The sequence below is a fragment of the Rhipicephalus microplus genome, chromosome 4, assembly GCF_043290135.1.
Source record: "Rhipicephalus microplus isolate Deutch F79 chromosome 4, USDA_Rmic, whole genome shotgun sequence".
NCBI lineage: Eukaryota > Metazoa > Arthropoda > Arachnida > Ixodida > Ixodidae > Rhipicephalus > Rhipicephalus microplus.
The window spans coordinates 220,857,682-220,885,019 of NC_134703.1; the positions used below are offsets into that span (position 1 = coordinate 220,857,682).

The window sequence follows — 27,338 nt, forward strand, 5'->3', positions numbered from 1 at the left end:
TTTTGATGAGACAGCCGACACTGAAGTCCATACCGATGCCAGCAATGTCGGCGTCGGCGCCATCCTTGTCCAGTGGCAAAATGGTCAAGAGAAAGTGTTAGCCTATGCCAGCCGCAAACTATCAAAAGCTGAGGCAAACTACTCTGCAACTGAAAAAGAGTGCCTCGCAGTCATCTGGGCCATAAACAAGTTTCGACCCTACCTTTATGGTAGACCGTTCAGAGCTGTCAGTGACCACCATGCTCTATGCTGGCTGGCAAATCTCAAGGACCCGTCAGGTCGACTAGCAAGATGGAGCCTTAGGCTGCAGGAGTATGATATTACGGTCGTGTACAAATCTGGAAGGAAACACAGCGATGCCGACTGCCTGTCACGCTCTCCCGTCGATCCAAGTGTACCTGAAGAGGAAGACTTCCCGTTTCTAGGCGCTGTCGACACATCCAAAATCGCTCAACTACAACGAGATGACCCGGATTTGCTGGCACCTATACAACACCTGCAGGGTCTCGACGTTCAAGTCCCTCGCATATTCTCCAGAGGGCTCTCAGCGTTCTGCCTTCGAGGAAGTGTCCTTTACAGGAGGAACTTCGAACCTAATGGTGAAACGTTTTTACTAATCGTGCCTACAGCCATGCGAGAGGAAATTCTGCACGCATGCCACGACAAGCCAACATCTGGACACATGGGTGTGAGCCGAACATTCGCCAGGATTCCCTTGAAATACTATTGGCCTAAGTTGCTCTCATCAGTGCAGCGCTACGTGAAAACTTGTCGTCAATGTCAACGGTGCAAAACTCCACCCGTAAAAGCAGCCGGCCTTCTCCAGCCAATAGACCCTCCAGATGCCCCATTCCAACAAGTCGGCATGGACTTCCTAGGACCTTTGCCGACATCGTGTGCAGGCAAGAAATGGATAGTCGTAGCCACAGACTATCTCACCCGTTATGCTGAAACTGACTTTCTATACAGTGCGACAGCTGCCGAAGTCGCCAAGTTCTTTGTGAAAAACATAGTGCTCAGACATGGTGCGCCCATCGTCGTTATTACGGATCGGGGCACCGCATTTACTGCAGACCTAATGCAATGCCTGATGCGCATGACAAATACCGATCACAGAAGAACAACGGCGTATCACCCTCAGTCAAATGGCTTAACCGAACGCCTCAACAGAACTCTGACCGACATGCTATCAATGTATGTTGATGTTGAACATAAACAGTGGGATGAAATATTACCCTACGTAACATTCGCATATAATACAGCCGTTCAAGAAACAACCCACGTTGCCCCTTTCGAACTAGTATTCGGCCGAAGAGTGACCACCCCGCTGGATGCCATGTTGCCACTACAGGACGAAAGCAGCTATCCACCTGACTTAGATGACTTCTTGCAAAGAGCCGAAGAAGCACGGCAAATGGCAAGATACCGAATACGCCACCAACAGCACGTCGATTCTAGTCGCTACAACAAGCGACGCAGTGACACACTTTATCATCCCGGTGACAAAGTGTAGATATGGATACCAGTGCGCCGCCGCGGACTCTCTGAAAAGCTTCTTTGCCGATACTTCGGCCCTTATGAAGTACTCAACCGTATCAGCAACGTCACTTATGAAGTTAGATCTGCTGGACACGTGAGTTCAAGGCGCCGAAATCCCACGGAAGTGGTCCACGTAGTCCGCATGAAGCACTATCATGACAGATCGTCGAAAAACGAGTGAGAGTGCGCGTGTATCTTTTCACTGTCTTAAGCATCAGGACGATGCGTCGGAGGAGGGGGGCAATGCTGCGACAGGTTCGCCACATTCAAGTAGCCCGCCACAATCATCGTGGCACCAGCACCATCAAGAACCGGCTCGGCTGGCATGCGCCACGCGTTGGTACGTTCCAACAACGAGGAAGAGGAAGATAGTCGGATCTGTGCCACTCGGCTACTCGAACTTGACGACCATAGTTTTTAGAATCGTGGGCACAAGTTCGCCCTAATAAAGACGCTTGTTTTTTTAACCTGTCGGCGTCAGCATCGCTACAATATCTAAATGCTTATTCGAAAGACCGTCTGGCAAGATTAGACCTAAAGATTGTGATAGCAACTGATGCTTCAGTTCGCGAAGAGTAGGCAGGATTCGGAATTGCATCTTCTCTATTGGAATAGTGTTTTTTGATTCGTTTACCCAATTTTACACCTATTTATCAAGCGGATTTACAGGCAATTCTCTTAGCGTCACGAAAATTACCTCAATCAACAACATATGCTATTATTCTTTCAGACTGATTGTCTGGTGTAGTTCATTAACTGCGTCTAATATGTCCAATGCTTCGAAAGTCTTTCACGACCTTGCCCCAAAACATTTACGAATCATTCGCTTGGTGTGTGTACCAAGGCATAAAGCTTTAAACCTCAATGAATATGCAGATGCACTCACAGTGGCCTCACATAATTATCCCATAGTTTCTATATTGCTGACGTAGCATGTATCGCCGTGGCACGCTTTGAAAAATTTTTTATGTCAGATCAGTTTGAAAAATGTCGCTTGGCAACATCGGATTTTTCCCATCTTCTGTACCCTTGGAAAAATCAACGGTGCTCCTCTAGAACGGTGGAGATATCAATTACGAGACTAAGATGCCGAGTCCACCCTGAACTTTTATCGACACAGGTCTGGTCTGGCACAGTCCCCCTATGCCTCCACTGTAACGAGAGTGAATTTCTTCACCATTTCCACTTAACATGCTGGTTATATACAAACCAATGGGGGAGACTGTTACTAGAACCTCTCCGTAGGTTGGCGTAATTTTATCCCTTCCGGTGGTTTTTTTCTTTGGAGCTACTGAAAAGGGATTTCGCCAAGGAAACGCTTGCGAGGCCGTATGCAATTTTCCAAAGGCAACAAAACGATTAGAATTTTAAGCTGAGGCATAAATTCACTTTATTTCAAACCATATTATCTAGTTCATTCTTTGCATTACCTTCATTTATTTATTTATATATATATAATCTATCGTTTACCAATTGGTTCTTTGTTTAAACATCAATATCTAAATAGTCCGGCTGGTAAAACAACTCAACTTCTCAAATGAGGCACCGTCCGTTTCATGGCCGATCCCCCGTGGTGTGTTGCGCCAGGACTCCGAGGAACAACCAACCAACCAATCGACCGACCGACCGACCGACCGACCGACCGACCGACCGACCGACCGACCGACCGACCGACCAACCATGGCTTCGGTGGTGCTTGACGGGCACGTTTGTGGTCAACCAGCGGTCGTGGTCGAGCAAGAGTCGGGCTGGTTGACTGACTTAGGAACCCGGCTTTGCGTAATTGTTCCGGCTGCTGTTCCGGGAGCTGGGCAAGAAACGGACGAGGCCAACTGCAGTTCTGGCTGGGCGACTAGCCCAGAGAGAAGGTGAGCGGCTGGCAGTACGTCAGGGTGCTACCGAAGACACGAAGGTGGCTGACTGTTGCTGCTGCTGCTACCGCGACCGAGGGCCAGGTCAAGAGACGACTGACTACGTCAAGTACAGCAAGTGAGCCAGGCAGCGCACCGTTCTTAAAAGACCGGCGCCCACGTCTAACATGGCAAGTTAGGCAAGTGGCGTGCCCTCTCCACGTGAACGTCGCCCACGTCACTTACACGGCTAGCAAATTTTTCACCTAAAGACAATTTCTCCGTTTGCTCGCGAACTCTATTTAAATGCATGTTTGTCCATGTGTGGTAATAAATGTTAATAGAAATGTGAACGTGTCTTTGTGCACTGGTATACTGCGATGTTCTTTCTGCTGGAGCGGTCCTGCCCCTAATAACGTCACAAGAATTCGTAGGTGCCATTCTTTTGAAAATGATTGGCAATCTGGGAAAGCTTATAGTTATTGTAGCGGTGACACGAGACTTGAGATGACGTCGTGGAGGTGGCTGACGGGGCTGTGCCAATCTCGCCACTTTATTCGTAGGGCTGAAGTGGAGCGGCAGTGGCTGCTAGCGTCCGACACGCCATGTGCGTGAAGTAGTGCTGTGCACACGCAGCTCGAGCTATGCATGAACTTCGAGAGAGGTGCCGCGCGGTCGATAAAAACTGAATATGATGAATCACGACAACAATGGCACTACATATATGCTAGCTGATTGCTATACAAGGACATGGTCAACTATTTCATAACAGAAAAGGAGTGCCTTGACATCATCTGCGTAGCACCGAAATTTCGCCTTTACCTCTACAACAGGCGTAAGAAAGTTGTGAGCGATCAGAACGCCTTGTGTTCGCTAGCTAACTTGAAGAGCTCTTGAGGCCGCGTCACACGGTGGAGCCTAATATTTCGAGAATTCAACATTGCCTTCGTGTATAAGTCTGGAAGGAAACATTTCAACATCGACTGCGTGCCTTGCGCTCGCGTTCATCCACCATCACAGTTCCATCAGGATGATGAGTGCCTCTTGGGAACGGTCAGTACCCTTGTGTTCGCCGTGCGACTGTGAGCTGACTCGGAACTTAAGGACGTAGTTTTCGCCCACAATGCCGTCAGAAATGCTCAGCACAAACGGCACAACCTTGTTCAAAATGGTCGAGGATTATTGTAGATCGCTCGCTAAAGATTGCGCGCGAGACACTAACACTCAATATAATTCCAGAGCTTGCACGACGACCAGTCCTAGGGCTAGTGTGCTACTGTAAGCGAAAGTTTGGCCAAATAAAGTTTTATCTGAACATCGAGTCGGCCGCTTTCAGCCGCGTCATGACCCTGTGGCACAATGAAAAGCTGGCGCTCGCTAGGATGGTAGCCCTGGACACTGCTACATTAATCGACGTCAGTCAATGACATCCAACTAAATGTGATGAAAAGCGGACCTCATGGCTGTGTCATAGACATAAATATTAATTCTTTATCGATTGAGATAGCCAGCACTGGAAACACAACTGATGTTTCACAAAGATTAGGGTCTATTTGAAAGTCTTTCTCAGAACTGGCTTGGCTGAGTGGTAGGATACTAGGCTGTGACACATAATGGTGGGGTTCGATTCCTGCTGAAATCCTGACACGGGGATAAGCAGTACCAGGGTATAAAGGTATCGTGACAGTATTTCGGGGATACTTTTGAGTATGCGTATTGCAGTATCGAGGTACTTTTCGAATAAGATGTATTTGTATCTCAGCTGTTAGGTATCGCCCGTATCGTGATACTATCCGACACAGGTAGCTCATTACTTTTTTTTTTTGCGGAAATGAGTTCAGACGTGTATACAATATGAAAAAAATATTGCTGTGACCTTGGCAGTCAGCGTTGAGATATGCTTCCATCATTTCTACATTTCTGCTGAAGGCGAAATTGACTTTTACGTTCTTGAAAGTGAGCTAGTCGCTCTGCTACCCGCCTCCAAATGTACACCTTCAGGTAGAACTGGAATGTTTTTGAACGATCGCCTGCTTGAGCTTGCCAAAAATATTATACTGCCATTTTGAATTTCGGCATTGACATTTCCATTGTGAGGAGAATTGTACACTGTACAATGTGGATCAACCTACAGCGTAATTTTTAAAATGTGTTTCCGCATGCCAAGTGAACAAGCAGTGCTTTTTTTCTCGTTTTTTGTTTTTATTTTTTCGCGGCACCAATTTGAAAAACCGGAGCTCATTGCAGAACTCACATACCACCCAGCGAATTTATTGTGTGGTAACGTATGCTATCAACGATACTTATTTCTCCAAAGCATATCTGAAACCCAGCGTGGCCACACTGCGATTGAAAGGAGGCCACTTTGCGTTTCCTTTCGCATTCCCAGTTTCTTCTTATTCTTTCTACTTTTTTATATTCCTAAAAACACTAAACCTTCAACTGGAAGTAAGCGCTCATCTTCAGTGTTTATGTGTTCCCCTTCTGCTTCGCGCCAGGCCATTTAGGCGAAAATGGGAACTAACTAGCCTGAACTACAGGGTCTATAAGTAGAAGGTCGTTATAGTAAGCGCTGCCATTACAGCGGCAGCAAGAAATTCAGGAGCGCTATTTTCTTTTTTTAGTCAGAGACACATGCTGACCACTGTGAATGAAAGCATCCCTTTTCTCAGTTCATTCGTTTATGGTTCCAGCACTTCGCTTGAAATATGATACTACTAGCGAAGCAAATACTGTTGCCGCGAAGTATGCCGACTTCGGTGTACAATGCGTATGACACTTGCTCTCACGCAGCTTTGTTTTTATTGCAACTGATATCTGTAACCATGTGGTTATTACCAATTATGTGCAGTGTAAGCCTGTTTTGTAATTGCCTTAATGGCACTCAGAGCAGAGTGATAAAATAATTATTATATTTATTTGCAAGCTTCAATGCGCTGCGCATTGTAAATATTATGCTGCACATGGCAAAAACCTGTACAGACTGTGACTATCGCCGACATAGAAAAAAAATATTTCAGTAACTGTACTGCTGGATCCGTATTCCGGAGTATATCTGTATCTGTATTGCAAAAGCATCTTTGAAATATCCCGTTACGTCAAGTACAAATGTTTATCAATGACCGTATTTTAGGCTTTCAAGCCGTGTAATTCATTATTTATTCTGGAATAACCTTTCAAATATCTCTGCCCAGCCCTGCCGTGACATTACTTTTTATATTCGTTGGGTCAGCGATTCCGATGTCAGTTTTTCTTAGCATTCACGCCTTCAAATTACCCGAGTGCGTTGTCGACCGTCCTACATTCCTAGGTAGATCATCATCATTAGCCTGTTTACACGCACTGCAGGAAAGGGGCTTCTCCACTGTTCTACCAGTTAGCTCAGTCCAGTGCTTGCTCCTGCATATACCCGCAAACTTCCTAATCACATCCTAAATTTCTGTTTCCCCTTCAGCCACTTGCCTTCTCTTGCGATCCAGTCTGTGATCCTTAATGACCAGCGATTTTCTTGCCTCCGTGACATGTCCCTGCCCATGACCATTTCTTCTCGATTGCGATTGTGATGTCCTTAACACCAGTTTGTTTTGATCCATTCTGCCCTGGGTACACTCCAAGCCGCAATGGAATGAAGTGGGAGTAAATGCTCCATTTTGTCGCTGCAACCAACTATTAGTCTGTGGAGAGGTTATCTGCAAGACAAGGACGCCTTGTGCAAACTTAGCGAGGAACTGTTAGACCCTACGGAGCAACACCTAATCCCACGGAACTTTCCGGTGCAGTCGCGGCCCCGAAAGAATTGTCAGCATGTGCGTAAGCAAATAGTTCCTTAAAGAAATCAAATGTTGCTTGTTTATTCCTGTGCCATCTGTGCCATCAGCCATGACAACAATGGCAGGAGTAAAGAAATATCCTTTTGTGGGCACGGCGGACCATCGAAGAACGTGTGGCTCAAACCGTTTTGCTACCTCGTGCAGGTTCTCGTTCATGGTCTGCCCGGATCAACGTTTCTGCAACTACCGAAGACTAAAGCAATCGACCAGGCATATCTGCCTGACTTCGCCACGTGCACTTGGTCTCCAACTACGTCACTGATGTCGCGTCACCGCTGGTTCGACGCCTCACCTTCGCTGTTTTGGGACGCGCCACTCGTGGCACCACTTATGTTTCAGGTGACGTCGACGCACCAGTTAAAAAGACACCAGCTCCAGACCTACGCCTTTTGTGGGCACGGTGGACCATCAAAGAACATGTGGCTCAAACCGTTTTGCTACCTCGTGCAGGTTAGTAACTGCTATAGCACGATTAGGAGTGATTGTCGCGGTCTTTTGGTCTTGCCGTGCCCCCAATGCTGTGCTTTTATTGCTTATGATGTATACTGTGTATGTTTGTTGCTGTTGTGCGGTGACATTGAGTCAAATCCCGGCCCCCCTAACAGTGGTGGTGCTTCTGTCGAGTCAATCTTGAGGGAGCTGCTGTCTGGCCAGAAAAAGTTGACAGCGGATGTAACTGCACTCAGAGAACAACAGAATAACGTTGAAAAAGTTATAGCTGATTGGGGAGCCAGATTCGTCGAATTGGAAAGACGAGCCTCATGAGTGGATGACCTTGAACGTACTGTAAAATTGCTAGAGGCGAAGGTGACTGATCTCAAGGATAGGAGTAGGATATCCAATTTAGTAGTCTTTGGGATCCCTGAGGAAATGGGTGAAACTGAAGCTATTCTTAAGAATAAGGTTCTTGAAGAAGTTTTCTCCAAGAGGCTTTCGGTTTATTGTAAATCTGTCGGCCGCATTCATCGCCTCGGTAAAGCGGGTAGTAGACGACCAGTCATTATTTACTTCCAGGATGTCGCTGAAAAACAGCATATCTTAAAAAATGCTCATAAACTAAAGGGTACTCGAATATCAGTTCAGAACAATTATTCGCGCAATACGCTAAGGAAACGTAAACTGCTGTGGGATAGCGCTAGAACTGATAGAGAGCAAGGCAAGAAAGGTAGCCTGCATAACGATAAGCTGCGCATTAACAATGAACTTTTCACATGGGATGAAAGCAACAACTTGAGGATCAAAATCGACGGTCGTCAAGACAGTACCAGAAATACTTCACTTTCCTCCGTGCAGGCCTCCCCTGAATTTAAAGAACTTCGAGTTTTAAACAATAATGCCCGCAGTGTTGTTAATAAATCGGAAAGCCTCGAGGCTACTATTTTAAGTTACAACCCTCATGTGGTTGTCATAACGGAGACTTGGCTGCATGATAATATTGAAGATGCAGTTGTGTTTCCTCCGTCGTACAGGGCGTATCGCCGTGACAGAAGTACTAGGGGGGGGAGCGGGGGGCTGTTTTGTTAAAAACACTATAGCCGCTACCCCATTACGACAGGCTGATAACTTAGAAACCATGTCACTAAAGTTTTCTTGCTGGGATAAATCATTCTTACTTCTTGCCGCTTATCGAGCACCTGACTCTCCCCCCGAATTCTTTCGCGATCTTTTTACACACATGGCGTCTTTCGCAAACGATAAGGTTCTTCTTATAAGTGATTTTAATCTGCCAGATGTCGATTGGGAAAAAGGATTTTTTCGCACCGCGAATAATTCACATTTACAATATTTGCATGACATCATCCTATCTCACAATATGGATCAGATAGTTAAACAGCCAACGCGCACCTGTGGTATGTCAGCATCCATACTAGACCTTGTGGTTATTAGTCGTTCATTAGAAAACTTTTCTGTATCGGTTAATCCCGGAATTTCTGATCACAACCTAGTATACTGTTCTTTTTCTTTGAAGGTACCTACCACCAGCAAATGTAAAACGATAACGGTTAAAGATTTCTCTTGTGCGAGAGATGAAGGTGTCTTCGATTATCTGGAACTATGCCTTGGAAAATTTTCAAAGCAACAATACTGCTGTACTTTGGGATGAGTTGAAACAAATTATTGCTTACTGTCTTAGCAACTTTATTCCCAACAAAACTAAAAAAGCATCGAAAACTACTCCTTGAATAACGAGAGAAATCTTGCACCTCAAAAGGAAAGTAAAGCGCCTAAGGCGACGGCGGGCCTCCCGTGTGATTATTCACCAAATGCAAGATAAATTAAACCTTGAAGTACAGCTAGCTAAGCGCTGGTTTTTCCAGCACACGTTGCCAAACTTCATTCGCACGGCGCCTCAAAAAGTTTGGTCTTTTATAAGCGGGGAAACAAACTCAATTGACCAAATCGTTCATGAAGGCCTCGTCGTTGTCGATAAGTAATGTATCGCAGAGCACTTTAATCATTATTTTCAAAGTGTATTTTCTAGTTCTAATACCATTGTAAACCCTAATCGCTTGCCATGTGACTCGAACACTGATATAGTATCACAACCAGGTGTGGTATCAATGTTACTGAAACTTAAAATTAAATCATCTCCAGGGCCAGACAACATACCGAATGCCTTTCTGCACAGATATGCTGAAGCGTTAGCCCCCTTTTTGGTAATCATTTTTCGTTCCTCGTTGTCGTCAGCTATTCTTCCTGCAGATTGGCTAACTGCGCGTGTCGTTCCCATTTCGAAAAAGGGCGACGCAGCACAAGTAGCCAATTATCGACCCATTTCATTAACGTCCACGTGCTGCAAATTAGTTGAACATATAATAGCTAAAAAAAACAAAGTTTCTAAATGATAACAATATACTTTCTCCTTATCCGCATGGTTTTCGCAAAGGGTTATCGACTGTAACACAATTAACGAGAATTATTCACTACTTTGCTAGTACACTAGACAAGTCGAGCCAAATCTACGTGATATTTCTGGACTTTAAGAAAGCGTTTGACCTTGTTCCTCTAAGTAAACTTATTGAAAAACTGCAGTCAATTAACCTTCCCGCATACATAGTTAACTGGGTAGCAGCTTATCTGTATAATCGCAAACAGTTTGTATCAATCGGTAATTACTCTTCTAATGAACTTTCAGTAACGTCTGGAGTACCCAAGGGTAGTGGTTTGGGACCTTTACTATTTCTAATATATATAAATGACATCGTTAACAAAATTTTTCCCCCTATTCAAATTAGGCTACTTGCAGACGATTGTATATTGTTCAACGAAGTTTCTTCTCTTAATGATCAATAATGCTTAATTCTAACCTTCAAAACATCTTGTCGTGGTGCGGGCACTGGGGTATGGAATTGAACAAAAAAAAACAGTCTACATGTCTATAACAAAAAAAATCAATATGATGTCGTTTGCTTATAACCTAGGATCTACACCGCTCACCAAAGTAAACCAATACAAGTATCTTGGAATCACGATAACCAGTGACCTAAGTTGGAATAACGACATTTCCAACATATGTAACTCTTCCTTCAAAAAACTGTGTATCCTCAGGCACGAACTAAAGCACACTCCTCATTATACTAAAATCCTAGCCTACACTTCACTCATTCGCCCGAAACTAGAATATGCAAGCATCGTATGGGATCCCTACACAAAAACTAACATAAACGCTCTAGAGATGATTCAACGCAGAGCAGTTAGGTTCATTTTTTCTAAATATAGAATAACTGACTCTCACACTAGCCTAATGAAACAACATAATATCCAGACATTTCAGCTTCAAAGGAAAATACACAGGCTAAAATTTCTCTACTAACTGAAAAACAACTCTTTCTCTCTAAACCCACACGCGTATGTGACACCACTTGCAACACGTCGAACACGGCATCGTCACGAATTTTCTTTAAGACCATATAAGACCAGAACTAACCTTTTCAAATATTCTTTCTTTCCGCGCACTATAAACGATTGGAATAATCTGCATTTATCACAACTAATAAGCATAGACTCCATTGAACATATATCTACTTGATGTTCGCCATTAATTTGATTAATTGTCATTTCTTATTTTTAGTGCTCCTTTTTGTATTTCAATTCTTTTTTTGTATTTCAAGTGTCTTGCGGCGGTATAGGCAAATGTTTATGCGCATGCGATGTGTTCTCACTTCTGTTATCTCTTTCTGACATTGTTTTCATTGATTATGTTTTTCGTATTTCTTCAGTGTACATCTTGTTTAGTTGTGACTTTCTCCTTTCATTTTTTTGTGCTTGCTGTTCATGGATATATACATATACATATATTTATATATGTGTGTGTATGTATATATTTAAATTCATGTATTTGCCCTCCTGCTTGGACCCAAATAGGGTGTGCAGTATTGTATAAATAAATAAATAAATAAAATATTGTTCATGCAGAATAAAAAGAAGGCAATGTCTAAGCTACCTCTCCCTCTTCCAGAGAGAAGTGCTTGTGCGGGTTAAGCTGATCAATGCGCGGTGTGGTGTTTTCGGCAAGCTTATTCTCATTGGTGTAGAGGTCCGAAATTGTCTGAATATCCGGTGTTATTGGTCGATACTCAGCATATGTTGGGGGAACATCTCTGCTGAAGTATTGAAAAGCTGACATTATTGAAATATTTGCGAGCACTCTAACTAACATATGTGTACGCATCAAGAAGCCATGGAAAGATATTGTTATTGTGTTTTGTCAATTTTGTTATCACCCCGTTACACTATATTCAGCGTGAGCCTCGCCTTTGGTGCTCAAGAATCTTTGAGGTTGTAGTTGATCGCTTTGCTAAGATTACGCCCACTTTGCGAGCACTAAAGGTTATTCTCAAAGTTAGGTGGCTGCTAGCGTTAACGCAGAATATTCGACGGCATGTGTTTGAGTGCCGACGCACTTCAGCGCATGTCAGTTATTCACTGGCTGACGCTCAGTTCGCCGCTATCAGTGCGCCTGTTTTGCTGTAACTTGACCTTCAGTTTCCTAGACACAAGTTCGGCTGAATAAAAAGTTTAATCAGAACATCGAGTTTCCTGTTTTATCCAGGTCACGACCCCATGGCATCTGGTGAAGGTGCTGCTTCTTCAATGTACCGGACACCCCCGTCGAGCCTTGAGCACTGCCCCCGTCACATAGGAGACACCGACGCCAGCCACGAGCAGTGAATTAGCCGTAGGCAAGACAGTCAGCCACCAGAGTGTGGGATTTCTACCTGACACAGCACAGATGACCAAGAGTTTAACGTCGATCACGGCAGCGATTTTGGCGCTTGTGCCACCTGCACTGACCCTGCTCTGGCAGCCCGATAAGCCGCCAACCTACCGTGGTTTTCCATTCGAAGACCAGGAAAGCTGGCTTAAAAGGGCCTTTTCATCACTCGGCCCGAGAATGACATGCTGCGGCACGTTTATTTCACCCTGCAAGTTTAGCTCGGCCAAGGTTCGAGAACCAAGGAGCTACACTGCAGACGTGGGATATTTTCGTACCGTCTTTCTGGACACCTTCACAAGCGTCGTCCAGAAGGAAAAAACTAAAACCTTCTTGCAGAGCCATGTACAGCTACCAAACGTAAACGTCGGCATTTACACAAAACAAATGACCCGATTTCTCCGTCACACTGACTTTAACATGGCTTAGGACAAGAATCGGCTGTTGCTCATAAGCGGTGTCAAGCGGATCTTTACGGAACTTGTTCGCAACCCCCCAAGAATAACGACAAATTCCTCACGGAGACCACAACAATACAAAAGGCGCTTGAGATGAGCACAAGGCATTATCACCACCGCTCCTCAAAAGTGAAATACGCCGAAATTGAAGACTTCAGCACCGACGACCTGCGCGAAACCATCCGGATGCCGTGTGTGAAAAGCTGCGTGATATGTCTCTGGAATCACACTCAAGAGTTGACTCGATCACTGACGTTGTTAGTCAAGAAGTTTAGCAAGCGTTGAAAATTCCCGAGTCATGGCAGCATCATCCGAAGGATACCAGTTACTCCGCCGCAGTTCGCCTCCACCTTCACCTGAGGCCACGCCAAGGCGCTGCCCCTCCACAGTTTCAACGCCAGACTGCGCCACAGACGCCATACCACCCACCTGCAAGCCAGCAATACACTCCGAGAAAGACCGACGTTTGGCGTGCCGTGGGCCACCACCAACTATGCAACCAGTGCGGTGAAGTCGGTCACACGTACTGCCGCTGCCAGTAACGACAGATAGAACCGCGTGGCTTCGCCATTGACGCACCACGCCCGCAGCCAGGGGAACGGCCATGTGACACTGCTGACTACCTCGCAGAAGCGCAATGTACACCATGAAGTTCTTCCGTTCACCGTCGCCCCGACGCCACATATCAGAGGCCCACTGGCACTACTGGCAGTACTCTGGCTCAGCTTAGGGCCCGTCTCCTGGGTCATATCTAGGAAACAAAGGGCACCAACCAATGGAGGTGTGGTCAATGTGCGATGAACTGCCAATGATCCTCCCACGATGATAATACGACGATACCAAGACGATACCACAAAGATACCACGATGAAACTTTCCGAACAGGACGCGAAGCAGGCAAAGCCCTGTCGCCAAAACCTTACGTACCCAAGACCATCTGAAAACGTAGCGTAGAAACAGTGGAAGAAGCCGACGCAGCCGTGACCTGACAGCACGACCTAACTGCAATGTGAGACGACGAACTAGTGACTTCGACGTTATTATCAATGAACACAGTGTGAAAGCTCTCGTAGACACCGGAGCCGACTATTCCGCTATCAGTCGAGCGTTCGCCACGAATTAGAACAATGTCAAGCACGCCTGGGAAGACTCCGAAATACGGACAGCTAAGGGCAACCTAGTAACGCTAGAGGGCATCTGTGCAGCGAGAGACTGCGTTAACAACCGGATTTACACCACAGGCTTTGTAGTACTACAGTGGTACTCAAGAGATGAAGTCCTTGGCATGAACTTTTTATGCCTTCATGGTGCAGTTATGGATCTAAGATCCAAGTCAACAGAACAAGCCCTACCACCACACATGCCACGTGTTAGGCAGGCCATAAATGTACTGGAAGATCAAATCACCACTCCCCCTCGCCCCAGTATCAACATTTCCGTCGGATCTCAGAAATCAGCATACCTGCAAGGTGTCGTTGAAAGCGACTAGCACCTACAATTGAACCATGCGATTTGCATCGCAAGATGAATAGCCGAGGTGAGAGGGGCGAAAGCAACAGTGATGCTCACGACCTTCAGCAACAACAACAAGCACTTTACCAAATCACGATGGTTGGCTATTTTGAAGGAATTGTAGAAGCCATCAATGGCTGTCACCCTCGCCGAGTCTACTGAACCCACTTTGACAGAAGTGGGTCTTCAAAAAAATTTTGACGTAATTCTGTTACCACTGAAGCATAAGCAAGTACGACTGAAAATCCTGATTCGGCAGTACGAAGACTGCTTTTCATTATTAGCGACACTTCGGCAGACATCAGTAGAAAAACATCCCAACATAACAGAGAAGAGTACCAGACCACTTCGTCAGTGCTCGTGCAAGGTTTCGACGTGACAGCTGGAGGCAATAAGGAAGCAAGTCGAAGAAATGCTGCGCGACGACATCATGCAACCTTCCAAGAGTCTGTGAGAATCACCTGTTGTGTTTGTGAAGAAGAATGGCACCCTATACTTCTGTGTTGACTATCGTCGCCCGCAAAAAAAATCACAAAGAAGGATGCGCATCTCCTCCGATGGATCGATGACACTTTCGACCAACTCCACAACGTGAGGTATTCTTTGTCAATGGACCTCAAGTCTGGCTATCGTCAAATTGAATGTTGACGGGAGGGACCACAAGAAGGCCGCCTTTATAGCACCAGATGGTCTCTACGAATTCCAGGAGATGTTATTTGGTCATCGCTCGGCCACCATGACTTTCCAACGTGTTATAGATACTGGACAGGCTGGCTTGAAGTCGTAGACTTGCCTTGACTACTTGGACGGCGTCGTGCTCTCCTCAAACTACGATGAACACCTCCGGCTCCTTGAAGCCTCACTTCAAGCGATCAAGACCTCTTTACTCACCCTCGAGCCAAAGAAGGGCCGCTTCGTGCACGAGGAACTCTGTTTTTAGGCCACGTGGTAAGCAAGTCCGGAGTACGCCCCAACCCGCATAAGACAACCGCCTTCGCTGCTTTCCCGCTCCCCACCTACAAGAAGGCCGTCCATTGACTTCTCGCACTCTGAACCTAATAAGGGCGGTTAATATTACTAGCAATATTACTCCAGTTCCCGGAAAACTTCGCCCGGATGGCCGAGCTACCCACTAACTTTACTAGGTCCGACGTTGAATTCAAAAGAGAAGCGTTGCAGGAGGAAGCACTTCAAGAACCAAAATGATCCGTTCAATGCCTACGTTACTTGCGAATTTCAATGAATTTGCCAAAACAGAAATATATACAGACACTAGCAGTGTTGGATTTCGCTTCGTTCTTGTGCAAAAGACTGACGAACAGGAAAGGTTCATCAGCTATGCTAGCCGCTCACTATCAAAGGCAGAGGCCGACTAATCTACAACAAAAATAGTGCCTTGTCATCATCTGGCTGCATAAAAGTTTCGCCTCTACCTCTACGGTAAATCTTTGAAAGTTGTAAGCCTTGTATAGGGTGGAAAACATGAAAACCCGTTCGGGTTGTCTCAATAGATGGAGCCTGAGACTGCAAGAAATCGACAGTTAAGTTTTCCTTCTCATTCGTTGATCTCCTTGATATGGATTGAAGTCCCGTCAAGGAGATGATCGGCGTCGATGAAGCAGAAGGCAGGTTGGAGGTAATGAAAACTTGAAGGTATATTACAGCGAAATATTTACAGTCATATGTACATCTTGCCGAAGCACACTCATGATAACACAGACATCAACAGCGTCTTACTCTTCTACTTAACTTTTCTTAAGTTAGAGCCTAGAACACTGTTACTACATACAACGTACTTAGTCTCACTGTTGGACCACCAAGTGGTTACGGCCCAGACAAAAGTTGCATCGTACGGAGTCGTACTGATCTATCAGTTAAGTGATTGCAGCCTCGACTGAAGAGAAACGGATTCCCTCCAGTCTTAAGCATCTTGCGGTAACAAAGAAAAAGGGGAGGGAGCCACTGCTGGTCCACCTCAACATTCTCTCATCTAATCTGTTTCCACTAAGATTAAGTCACTCCCTACTGGGCTGACCTTACTCTCGACAGCAGCGCTTCTACAGTTTAAACAGGCGTTTTGGTACTCTTTCCCATCATGTCTCTCTCTCTCCCCCTCCCACGCGCTCAGGAATTCTAACGCTCGGGAGATATCGTCATTGTAGACCCGGTACATTCATGCCCTTTCCCACACCCAGCGAGCCGAGATGAACCTCCAAAGCCGGAAATTGAATGATTGCGCGCGGAACGTGATTGCCCCCGCAGGTAGCAAGCGGCCTTTGACGTTCTCCGCTTACCTTGTGCTCGGGTCGTGCATCACTGCGAATTTGAGCCGATCACCAGAACAGAGCGTGTCGCCTACTCCCACTGAGCTCGTGCCCGGCAGTGGAGGCAGGACGGGGTCGCTTAATCCCATTGTGCGTTTGCTCCCGGCAAGGGCGACTTGTCTCTAAACGACAAACATTCCAAGCCGGTTGGCAGAGCGGGTTCGTTTCACATTGTGTGTTTGTCCCGGGCAGCGGAGGAGACGGACGTAGTTTGCATTCCAGAGGATAAGTGGTGTATAGTTACACGGGCATACCGAGAGAGAGTCGAGAAAGAAGCTTTGTATAACGTAGCTTCCCGCGCTGTCGTCCCATGCTCAAAGGAAGCAATTTGCGACCTTGCCGAGAGAGATCCGAGAAAGAAGCTTTGATTGTTGAAAAAACAGGTCACTGACCAATGTCAAATAACTTTGCGTCAAAAGACTTTGCGTCATGCGCTCAACGTTACATAAGAACCTGTTGCTCAGCCGTCATCCCATTGTGAACAAGGGACCCGTACGGATCCCGAAACGTCTTTGTTTTTATTTGACATTGGTCAGTGACCTGGTTTTTCAACAATGCCTTTACCTGACCAGACGGCATTCCGTCGAACTCTTGACTATATAAGAAGCTTTGAATAACGTAGCTTCTGGTGCTGTCCCATCCGCGCGATCAACTTATGAGCGGCAAAACATAACACGTCCCCCCTAAAGAGTATACTGGGCTGTCTTAGGCTCAGTGATACGATAAAGCACTTCCGCGATTAAGTCACTGGATTTTCTAACCACACAACAGTTGTACACAAGCATCAAACACAATTGCGAGTCAACACTACAAAAGAATACACTAAACGAAAACAAATACATGCTAAACAATCAAGTACAGCATTGCTGCTTCAAGCAGTGAGATCACTAGTGTCTGTTTCTTGAATTGTCAATCACACAGTCCACAATATACGGCCGCACGTGGGCAGGAACATTCACGTCCCCCCCAGTTGGCATGGCACTGTTATTCTGATGGCTTCCATGAACTATTCTGAAGCCTAGATAACGCATCTGCATTACCGTTACATACTCCCTTCCGATGTTGTACCGACACATGATATCGCTGTAAAGCCAGCGCCCATCTTGTTAATTTAGCCCCGTGCGGAGTCGAAGTTGTAAGGTACGACAGCGGATTGTGGTCGGAAACGACGTTTACTATGGCACCGAAAAGCCAGTAGTCAAACTTCTTTAAGGCACATATTATTGCGAACGCTTCCCTCTTAATTGTCGACCAACGCATCTGGGTCGGTGAGAAGCGGTGGCTTGCGAAGGCGATAGGCTTTTCTTCTTCCTCGGCTGACATTTGTGCCAAACATGCTCCCGCCGCCGTAGCTGATGCGTCTGTGAAAAGCCAGTAGGGCTGAGATGGCTCAGGGGTGTTTAGCGCCACGGCCTCGCACAAAGATCGTTTTAGAGTCTCAAATGTCGCCTGAGCTTCCTCCGGCCAGGGTATGTTATTAGGTACCGCTTTCTTTGTTAACAGCGTGAGCGGGCTCGTCACCTCTGCATATCCCCGGACGTACTCTCGATAGTAGCCGCAAAGTCCTAACAGGCTGCGTAGTTCCTTCTTGGTGCGCGGTGGTACCAAGTTCTTAACTGCTGCTATCTTTTCTGGGTCTGGTGCGTGTGTCCCTGAACCGACAATATGCCCCAGGTAATGTATGTGGGATTGCGCAATCTGACACTTCTTCGGGCTGGCTTTCAGTCCCACCTTCTCTAAGACCTTAAGAATAATGTCTAGATGCCTTAAGTGCTCCTCCCAAGTGCTAGAAAAAATAGCAATATCATCTAGGTATGCCGTGGCATACACTTGATGTTGCGACAAGAGTTTGTTCACCATTCTTTGGAAGGTTGCCGCGGAATTTTTCAGCCCGAAAGGCATCACTTTCCATGCGTATTGACCTTCATGCGTTACAAATGCTGTGGATTTCTGACTCTTTTCTTCCATCGGTACCTGCCAGTACCCGCGCCTAAGGTCCACTACCGTAATGAACTGCGCTCTGCCTACTCGGAAAATCAATTCCTGAGGATTCATCATCGGGAACGCATCCGCTTTGGTGACGGCATTTAACGCTCTGTAGTCCACACACATGCGGATAGTTTCATCTTTTTTTCCTACGCATACTACCGGGTGTGCAAACTCACTCTCCGTGGGGTAGATCAACTTCCAAGTCAAAAGTTCGTCAACTTGCCGGCTGACTTCTTTCTTTAATAGTTCCGGCACCCGATACGGAAACGCCTTTTTTGGCTGGTGACCCGGTTCTATTTCTATTTTATGTTCATCTACCTTTGCTATACCCGGAGTGCCGTCAAAGAGGGTGCAATGTCTTTGGAACAGCGCCTGTATTTCCGCCTGCGCATCAGCATCAAGGTGAGCAACCTTCTCGCTCGTTACCACTAGCTCTTCCCGCTTCACAGTGGTTGGCTGTGGGGCATATTCCACCTCCCCAAAATCATGGTCCTCATCGAAGACGACCCCAATATGACTGACTCTTGCATAGTAAGGTCGAATGTTGTTGGCGTGGACACTTTTCACCTTTCTTTCAGATGTTTCTACGCGGTTAGAATGTTCGCGCTCACGTCCAACCACTGTGAATGGGCCTAGCCATTTAGGTGACATTTTACCACTCCGATCATTGTCGAAAACCACAACTTCGTCGCCAACGTTAAAAGCTTTGAGCCTGCTGCAGCGATTATAAGCACTGGCGTAACTCTCCTGATGAGTTGCCCTAGTTAGCTCAGCTATATTAGCGGCCGTCTCGAGCTGCTCCTTAAGTTGTTGTAAATACTTAGCGGGGTTTTCTCTCAATGTTGCGGGCACCGGCATTTCTCCCGTCCAAGTCTTCTGCAGTATTAGAAGCGGTCCCGTGGGATTCCTTCCGTACAATAGACGAAACGGAGCTACTCCGGTTACCTCATGGGGAACTTCCCGATAAGCCCATAAAACCATTGGGATCAATTTGTCCCAATTCTTGGAGTCTTTTTGAATGACATGATACAACATGTTTTTGAGTACTCGGTTCCACCTTTCTACAACTCCATTACTCTCTGGGTGTTCTGGGGTTGAAAATCTTGGCATGCAATCTAATTTCTCCAGCATCGTTTGCGTGAGCTGCGATTTGAAATTAGTGCCCTGATCGAAGCAGATCATCTCCGGAACGCCTGTGCGACTGAATATCTCAATCAGTGCATCACAAGTCGCCTTAGCTGTCGAAGAGCGCAGTGGGATCACCTCTGGCCACCTCGTGCAAAGATCCACTAAGCACAGTGCGTACTTATGCCCTCTCGCTGACGGTGTGTCTAAAGTCCGATCACATCTACATTGACAACTTGGAAAGGGTGCTCGGGTCTAGTGAGCGGAGTTATAGGCACTTTATCCATGCGACGCTTGTCTGAACGAATTTGACATTAATGGCACGAACGACAATGCTCTAATATCTCCTTCGCCATACCCGGCCAAAAAAAATTATACCTAATGCGAGCTCTTGTTTTCTTTGACCCTAGGTGCCCCCCGCATAGTGATTCGTGTGCTAAGTGCGCTTATCTTTGGGGACAACTAGCTGACTCACTCGAGTGCCTGCTATTGAGTCGCAGTGGTATAATAGTCCGTCTGAAATGAACATGCCGGATTTCCCCCTACGCGCGTCTTCCCAACATTTCTTTAGCGTAGTGTCGCCCAACTGCACATTGCGGAACTCTACTCTTTGTCCTAATGACGCCTCTCTTTCTTCATCAGTTTGCGCCTCTTCCCCGGAATCATCTTTCTCCTCCAAGGTGAGATTGCAGGCAACTACCTTTTGTTTCTCTACTGCTTGTTCCGCCTCGTGAGCAGGCTCGGCCGGCACTCGACAGGATGCCAGAGGGCTGCTGGCCTTCAACAAAAGTTTCCAATCGTCCTTGGTCAACAAACAATCTGTGCCCTCGACAAGCTCATCAGTTAACGCGCAGAGTAGGTCGACGTTCTGAGGCTCCGTAACCTCTCGCAGGCTATTTAATTTGACCGGTAACGTAGCTAGCCTTGCCTCGATAGTTTTAGCGAAAGCGGACACCAATATTACCGTGCCAGACGGCTCTACAACACTTCGCGGAAGCAGACTCTCCCGGATGACGCTTATCTCACTCCCCGTATCCGAAATCGCATCTGCGGATATGCCTGCGCATGATACAGGAATTAACTGCAGTTTATCTGTGCCTTCACCCTCGTGTTTCAGAGATTTCACCTTTGCGCTAAGTACTCCAGTAGGTATTTCAGTATCCGTCTCGTGGGATAACGTTACCTTTTGAACCTTCCGCTTTGGCTCGGTAGCCTTCTTGGGGGTGTTCTGCTTATCACTAGCCTTCGGGCACTCTTTAGCGAAATGGCCTGAGCCGTGACATAAGTGGCATTTCAGAGCCCCTTTCTCAACTCGTGTCGCCGGCTTCTGCCCCATTTTTAAAGTTGGTTGCTTTGAAGCACGCCCTTTCCCTTTCGCTTGCTCGAAAGTTTGGAGCACTTTCGCGATCTCAGTTGGCCTAAGCCATCCTTCGCCTTCCCTTAATCTCACATACTCAAGACCCTCCGTACTAAGGCCCGATTTTATGCGGTCAGCAACCATGAGTTCTGCCATCACTTCTACCGTGTCGGCTTCTCTCACTTGGAGGTAGTACGAGAAATAAGTTTTCACGCGAGACGCGAACTGCGCCCACGTCTCTTCCTTACGCTTTACTGCTCTTTCAAACCTCTGCAGGTACTCTGCCGGAGAAAGCTTCAGTTCCGTCAGCACTGCTGCTTTAACTGACTCATAATCTGCACTCTCTTCAGGGTTGAGGTTACGCAGTAGGTAACGGACTCGCTCAGTTAGCGCTGGCATAACCAAATGCACGCGGCTCTCGTGTGGTACCTGGTAAGTAGCAAAAAGTTTTTCTACTTCCTCAAACCATAATGGGACATCCGCGTCCCTCGGCAGGCGGAACCCTTTTAGCACTTTTGCACATTGCTGAACAGAATCGAAACCCCGGCGCCTCTGATCACCCGTCTCCGACCCAGAGTTGAACAACGTGCCATTGAGACGTTCCGCGTTCATTCTAGCCTGCAATAAATTTTAGTACTGAATCTGAACATTGAGTTTTTGAATTTCAAGCTCGAGCGTTTTCGCTTCGCTTAATTTCGGCAAAACCTGAGATGCCTGCTGCATCTATTCTTGCCTCTGAGTAAGCACTGTCGCCTCATTTGACTGATCAGAATTTTGAATACCGTCATTGGATGGTTCTCGACTCCGATTCACATCTGCCGCTCTCGTACCCTCATCTTCATTAGACTCCATTGTTTTAGCACCCCCGCGTGTTCTCACCATGTGCTCTACAGATAAACTGCCATGCCAACTAGAGAAGAACGCAAGAAATCCTGCTCACCCTTTGCTGTATGCACTGTCGTTCCCGGATCTCCTCCACGGTGCCGGAGTTGGCTGCTGTGGGAGCGTCTCGACTTTGCCGCTGGTGGCTGTTGGATGCCTTGCCCTTCGGTCCTCTCAGCGCTGGTCCAGTGTATGGTGCTGCAGAGCTCGCCGATCCCTATCGACTGCGCCAGTTAAGCTATCCTTCTCGTTCGTTGATCTCCTTCATATGGATTGAAGTCCCGTCAAGGAGATGACCGGCGTCGATGAAGCAGGAGGTAGGTTTGAGGTAATGAAAACTTGAAGGTATATTACAGCGAAATATTTACAGTCATATGTACATCTTGCCGAAGCACACTCATGATAACACAGACATCAACAGCGTCTTAGTCTTCTACTTAACTTTTCTTAAGTTAGAGCCTAGAACACTGTTACTACATACAACGTAGTTAGTCTCACTGTTCGACCACCAAGTGGTTACGGCCCAGACAAAAGTTACATCGTACGGAGTCGTACTGATCTATTAGTTAAGTGATTGCAGCCTCGACTGAAGAGAAACGGATTCCCTCCAGTCTTAAGCATCTTGCGGTAACAAAGAAAAAGGGGAGGGGGCCACTGCTGGTCCGCCTCAACATTCTCTCATCCAATCTGTTTCCACTAAGATTAAGTCACTCCCTACTGGGCTGACCTTACTCTCGACAGCAGCGCTTCTACAGTTTAAACAGGCGTTTTGGTACTCTTTCCCATCATGTCTCTCTCTCTCCACCTCCCACGCGCTCAGGAATTCTAACGCTCGGGAGATATCGGCATTGTAGACCCGGTACATTCATGCCCTTTCCCACACCCAGCGAGCCGAGACGAACCTCCAAAGCCAGAAATTGTATGATTGCACGCGGAACGTGATTGCCCCCACAGGTAGCAAGCGGCCTTTGACGTTCTCCGCTTACCTTGTGCTCGGGTCGTGCATCGCTGCGAATTTGAGCCGATCACCAGAACAGAGCGTGTCGCCTACTCCCACTGAGCTCGCGCCCGGCAGTGGAGGCAGGACGGGGTCGCTTAATCCCATTGTGTGTTTGCCCCCGGCAGGGGCGACTTGTCTCTAAACCACAAACATTCCAAGCCGGTTGGCAGAGCGGGTTCGTTTCACATTGTGTGTTTGTCCCGGGCAGCGGAGGAGACGGACGTAGTTTGTATTCCAGAGGATAAGTGGTGTATAGTTACACGGGCATACCGAGAGAGAGTCGACAAAGAAGCTTTGAATAACGTAGCTTCTGGTGCTGTCCCATCCGCACGATCAACTTATGAGCGGCAAAACATAACATCGACTTTTGCATAGTTTACAAGTTCGAAAAATAGCACTTCGACGCCGACTGCTTCTCATGGCCCCGTCAACGCACCACCACAGGACGACCAGGATGAGGCTACTTCTTGGAAGCCGTAAGCGCCAGCGATAACGCTGAATGACGATGGGCATCCGGAACTCTAAGGCCTTACGAAATACGTCGAGGGTAGTGCTGCCGTTCTCCCGAAAGTATTCAAGTGAGCACTGACACTATTTTGCTTGCGAAACGGCGTTCTCTAATAAAAGAACTCAGCACGTCATGCCAAGTACCTTCTCGTCTTGTGTTTCACACTGTGACCAGAAGTACTCAAGACCATGTGCGATGACCCCATGGCGGGACACCTGGGTGTTTCCCGCACGCTCGCCACACTGCAGAAAAATTATTATAAGTCTCGCATTGCTGCTGACATTGCTCATTATGTGAAGACTCACCGAGATTACCAGCGACTAAAGACCCTACCGACTCAGCCAGCTGGACTATTGCAGCCCATCGAGCCATCATGCCAATCATTCCAGCTTATAGGCATGGACCTATGAGGGCTGTTTCCAACCTCCACTTCAAAAAACAAATGAATCATCGTCGCTACCGACTACTTCAAACGTTAACCTCAGACAAGGGCCCTGCCTAAAGTTATTGCATCTGAGGTAGCAACACTCTTCATTGAGAACACCATCCTACGTCACGGCGCGCTGGAGGCCCTTATCACCAACAAAGATGTACGGCGTTTATGGCGTTCCTTACTCAGGGTATCTCGCATACTGCCAGACAAGCAACCGCTAGACGACAGCGTACCACGTGCATACCAACGGCCTCATCAAATGGCTGAACAAGATCATCGCCGACATACTAGCGATGTACGTCGACGTCAAACACAACTTGTAAGGCGCCATCCTTTCCTACGTGACCTTCGCATACAGCACGGCGGTGCAGGAGACGGCACAGATGTCGCCATACAAGTTGGTCTACAGAAGGAACCCGATAACGACGCTGGATGCCGTGCTGCCAAGCGTCGCTGATGAAGAAAACCTCGACGTCACTGCCTACCTTCAGTGCGTGGAAGAAGCTCGTCAACTCACGCACTTGCCCACGAAGAATCAGCAGGCGAAAACAGCCGCCATCACAATCTTTGACGACGCTTCGTGGAATACAAGCCCAGGGAACACGTTTGGGTGTGGGTGCTACGGTAATTCGGAACGTATAAGATTGTTAAAAGTCTCGGCCAACTCGACTACGAGGTTTTAGCGACGTCATTGCCAACTCTCAACGGCGCCGTGCATGACCCGAAGTGGTCCATGCCGTGTGCCTCAAGTGATTTCACGCGTGAACCTTAGGACTGTATTTTTGTTGTTGTTGCTATATCTATTGCTTGTACTTATCATTTCCTAACTTTATTATTGTACGTTATTCATTTGTTGAAGCGTCAGGAGGATCTTTTTTAGGACGGCAATGCCACATTCTATTCTCAAGCTTGTTATAGCACCTTACACTATCTTCAGCGCAAACCGCGCCTACAGTGTTCGAGGAACTTCGAGTCTGTAGTAAACCGTTTTGTTAAGATTACGTCTACTTCCCAAACATTAGAGATTATTCTATATGGTTTGTGGCTGCTAGCAACAACTCTAGAATATTCGACGGCACGTGTGTAAATGCCAACGCGCTTCAACGTTAGTCGATGAAGAGGCGACGCTCAGTTCGCCGCTGTCAGCGCCCGTGTGTTGCTGTAATCTGACCTTCAATTTATTGATCACAAGTTCGGCTGAATAAATAGTTTTACCTGAAAATCGAGTCTGCTGCCTTCGTCCGCGTCATGACCAAATGACAATTTTTTATACAGAGAGACAGTCCAATCCAGACTTTTTTCCGGGGGGGGGGGGTAAGGGGCACCTCCTTGATCTGGAGTGGGGGCCGGTAAATGTGGTTGAGATGGCTGGTGCACTATCACCTTGGCAAAAAACATTTTTTTCGGGTGGGAGAGATGGGAGGAGGAGGAAGTACAGGCTTTGTGTGCTACCCCCTGGCTGCTCCACTGCACACAGATGATAATGATGTCCAGACTTTTCCGTATATGTGCATACATTAGGATGCTTTTTGAAATAGGCTGAACTTTTCCTGAAAATAATTTTTCACTTCTTTATGATGCATACTTGCGCGAACTTTGGTAGTTAGCGCCAGCCACTGAAATATTTAGGCATTGCATGCTAATAGCACAGTCAAATAATTGAGATTTGCACCTGTAACCAACTAAAGCATTGGGCGTGCTCATGTCTAAAATTTATATTGAAAAGCATATAAAGATTTCAATACCATTTACCATACACCCAATTTGAAATAGAGGTAGCCCCGCCGTGGTGATCTAGTGGCTAAGGTACTCGGCTGCTGAGCCGCCAGTTACGGGATCAAATCGCGGTAACGGCGGCAGCATTTTTGATGGACGCGAAAATGCTATAGGCCCGTGTGCTCAGCTTTGGGTGCACGCTAAAGAACCCCAAGTGATCGAAATTTCAGGAGCCCTCCACAATGGCGTCTCTCATAACCAAATGGTGGTTCTGGGACGTTAAAGCCCACAAATCACTTGTAGTATAGGTGCATGTCATGACAGAGTTCTGGCATATGCTTTTTTTAAGAGACTAAGCAGCAGTCAACACGTGCATGTAAAATAATACCACGTGAAAGAAAGTGAAGGTGCAAGGAAGCTTGATTAGTGTTTCACATGTTTTTACATAAGATAACTTTTGTCAATGAAGGTTACTGCATCGTGCTAAGTGTGGTTTAGGTGCACGAACTAACAAGACTCATATAAAGTACATTGATAGAGTACATTTTCAAACATGTATTTTTATTGCAGAAAGTTACTATTCAAAATGCTACAGATAGTAAGAAACGTAGCACAATACAGTATTGTTTAAAGAAATAAAAACGGCATTATCAAAAAGTGTAAGGCTTACGTGCAAGATGAAGAACTGCTAAAGCAAAAGTTGAAGGAACAGTCCTGCTAGAGCACATTATGAACTTACTGAGAAAAACTACTGAAACTACAGTAACGACGTAAGCAATATATATCAATCATTAATTAATAGAGTAGCGAAGCACCCACTGAGTTATTATTACTGTTTTGTAGAGAATTGATGTATCTACTACACATCTGTTAGACATCATGTGCTCTTTTATGATGCTGAGGCTGATCACTTTGTACCGAGGTGGCAGCTTTAAACCACTTACTTGTTATGGAGCTCACACGGTAAACTCCTGCGTAATATTCGTTAACTTTTTCGACATGCCACATGTGCTGTGTCATCCTTTGAAGGAGCAATAAACAACAACTTCACTTTGAGGCAGAATATTCGACTGCCATTCAGAGGACCTGACTTTAATTGCTGCTCAATTCTGGATATTTATTTCTCACTGCACACAAAAACAGTTGCAGACAGTGTCGGTGGTGATCAACTTCACTGGCGAACTTGGCAGTTCTGGTGATATCATAACAACTTTTGCAGTAAAACATGCAAACCGAGAATGTCACTATATTAGCTCTCTGAATCCAAACCTGTGTTCAAGCCAGACACTAACGAAGCCGGATGGGTGAACAATAAATATGTATTAAAGGAAGAACAACGGACTGATTGTGTCCTAAAGGGATCACAACAGCCTTCACAGCGTTATTTAGTGACGGGAACCTCATGCTTGACAGCTGCGACACAACCACAACTCTAAATCTTGATGATTCAAGAGGTTCTAAAGATAGGTTCTTCTGCGAATATCCACAGCCTATTACAACTGCAGACGACGTGTCCTCATGAAAAGCGAAGTTAGAGGCCAGGATCACGTGTACTATATTGTCGCAGTGCAACGCGAACAAAAGATGACAGCAGCTTACGG

At 46.5% G+C, this 27,338-nt stretch overlaps 1 protein-coding gene and 1 long non-coding RNA gene across 2 annotated transcripts in view; one reads left to right on the forward strand and one right to left on the reverse strand.

The window, feature by feature from the left end:
* Positions 1–27,338, reverse strand: part of LOC119172481 (uncharacterized) — a 647,431-nt gene that overhangs the window by 220,049 nt on the left and 400,044 nt on the right. The gene's annotated exons all lie outside the window — the stretch shown is intronic.
* LOC142814761 (uncharacterized) lies at positions 7,016–13,893 on the forward strand. Its single transcript, XR_012895083.1, has 2 exons — positions 7,016–7,669; positions 12,273–13,893. It is a non-coding gene; the product is annotated as an uncharacterized LOC142814761 (long non-coding RNA).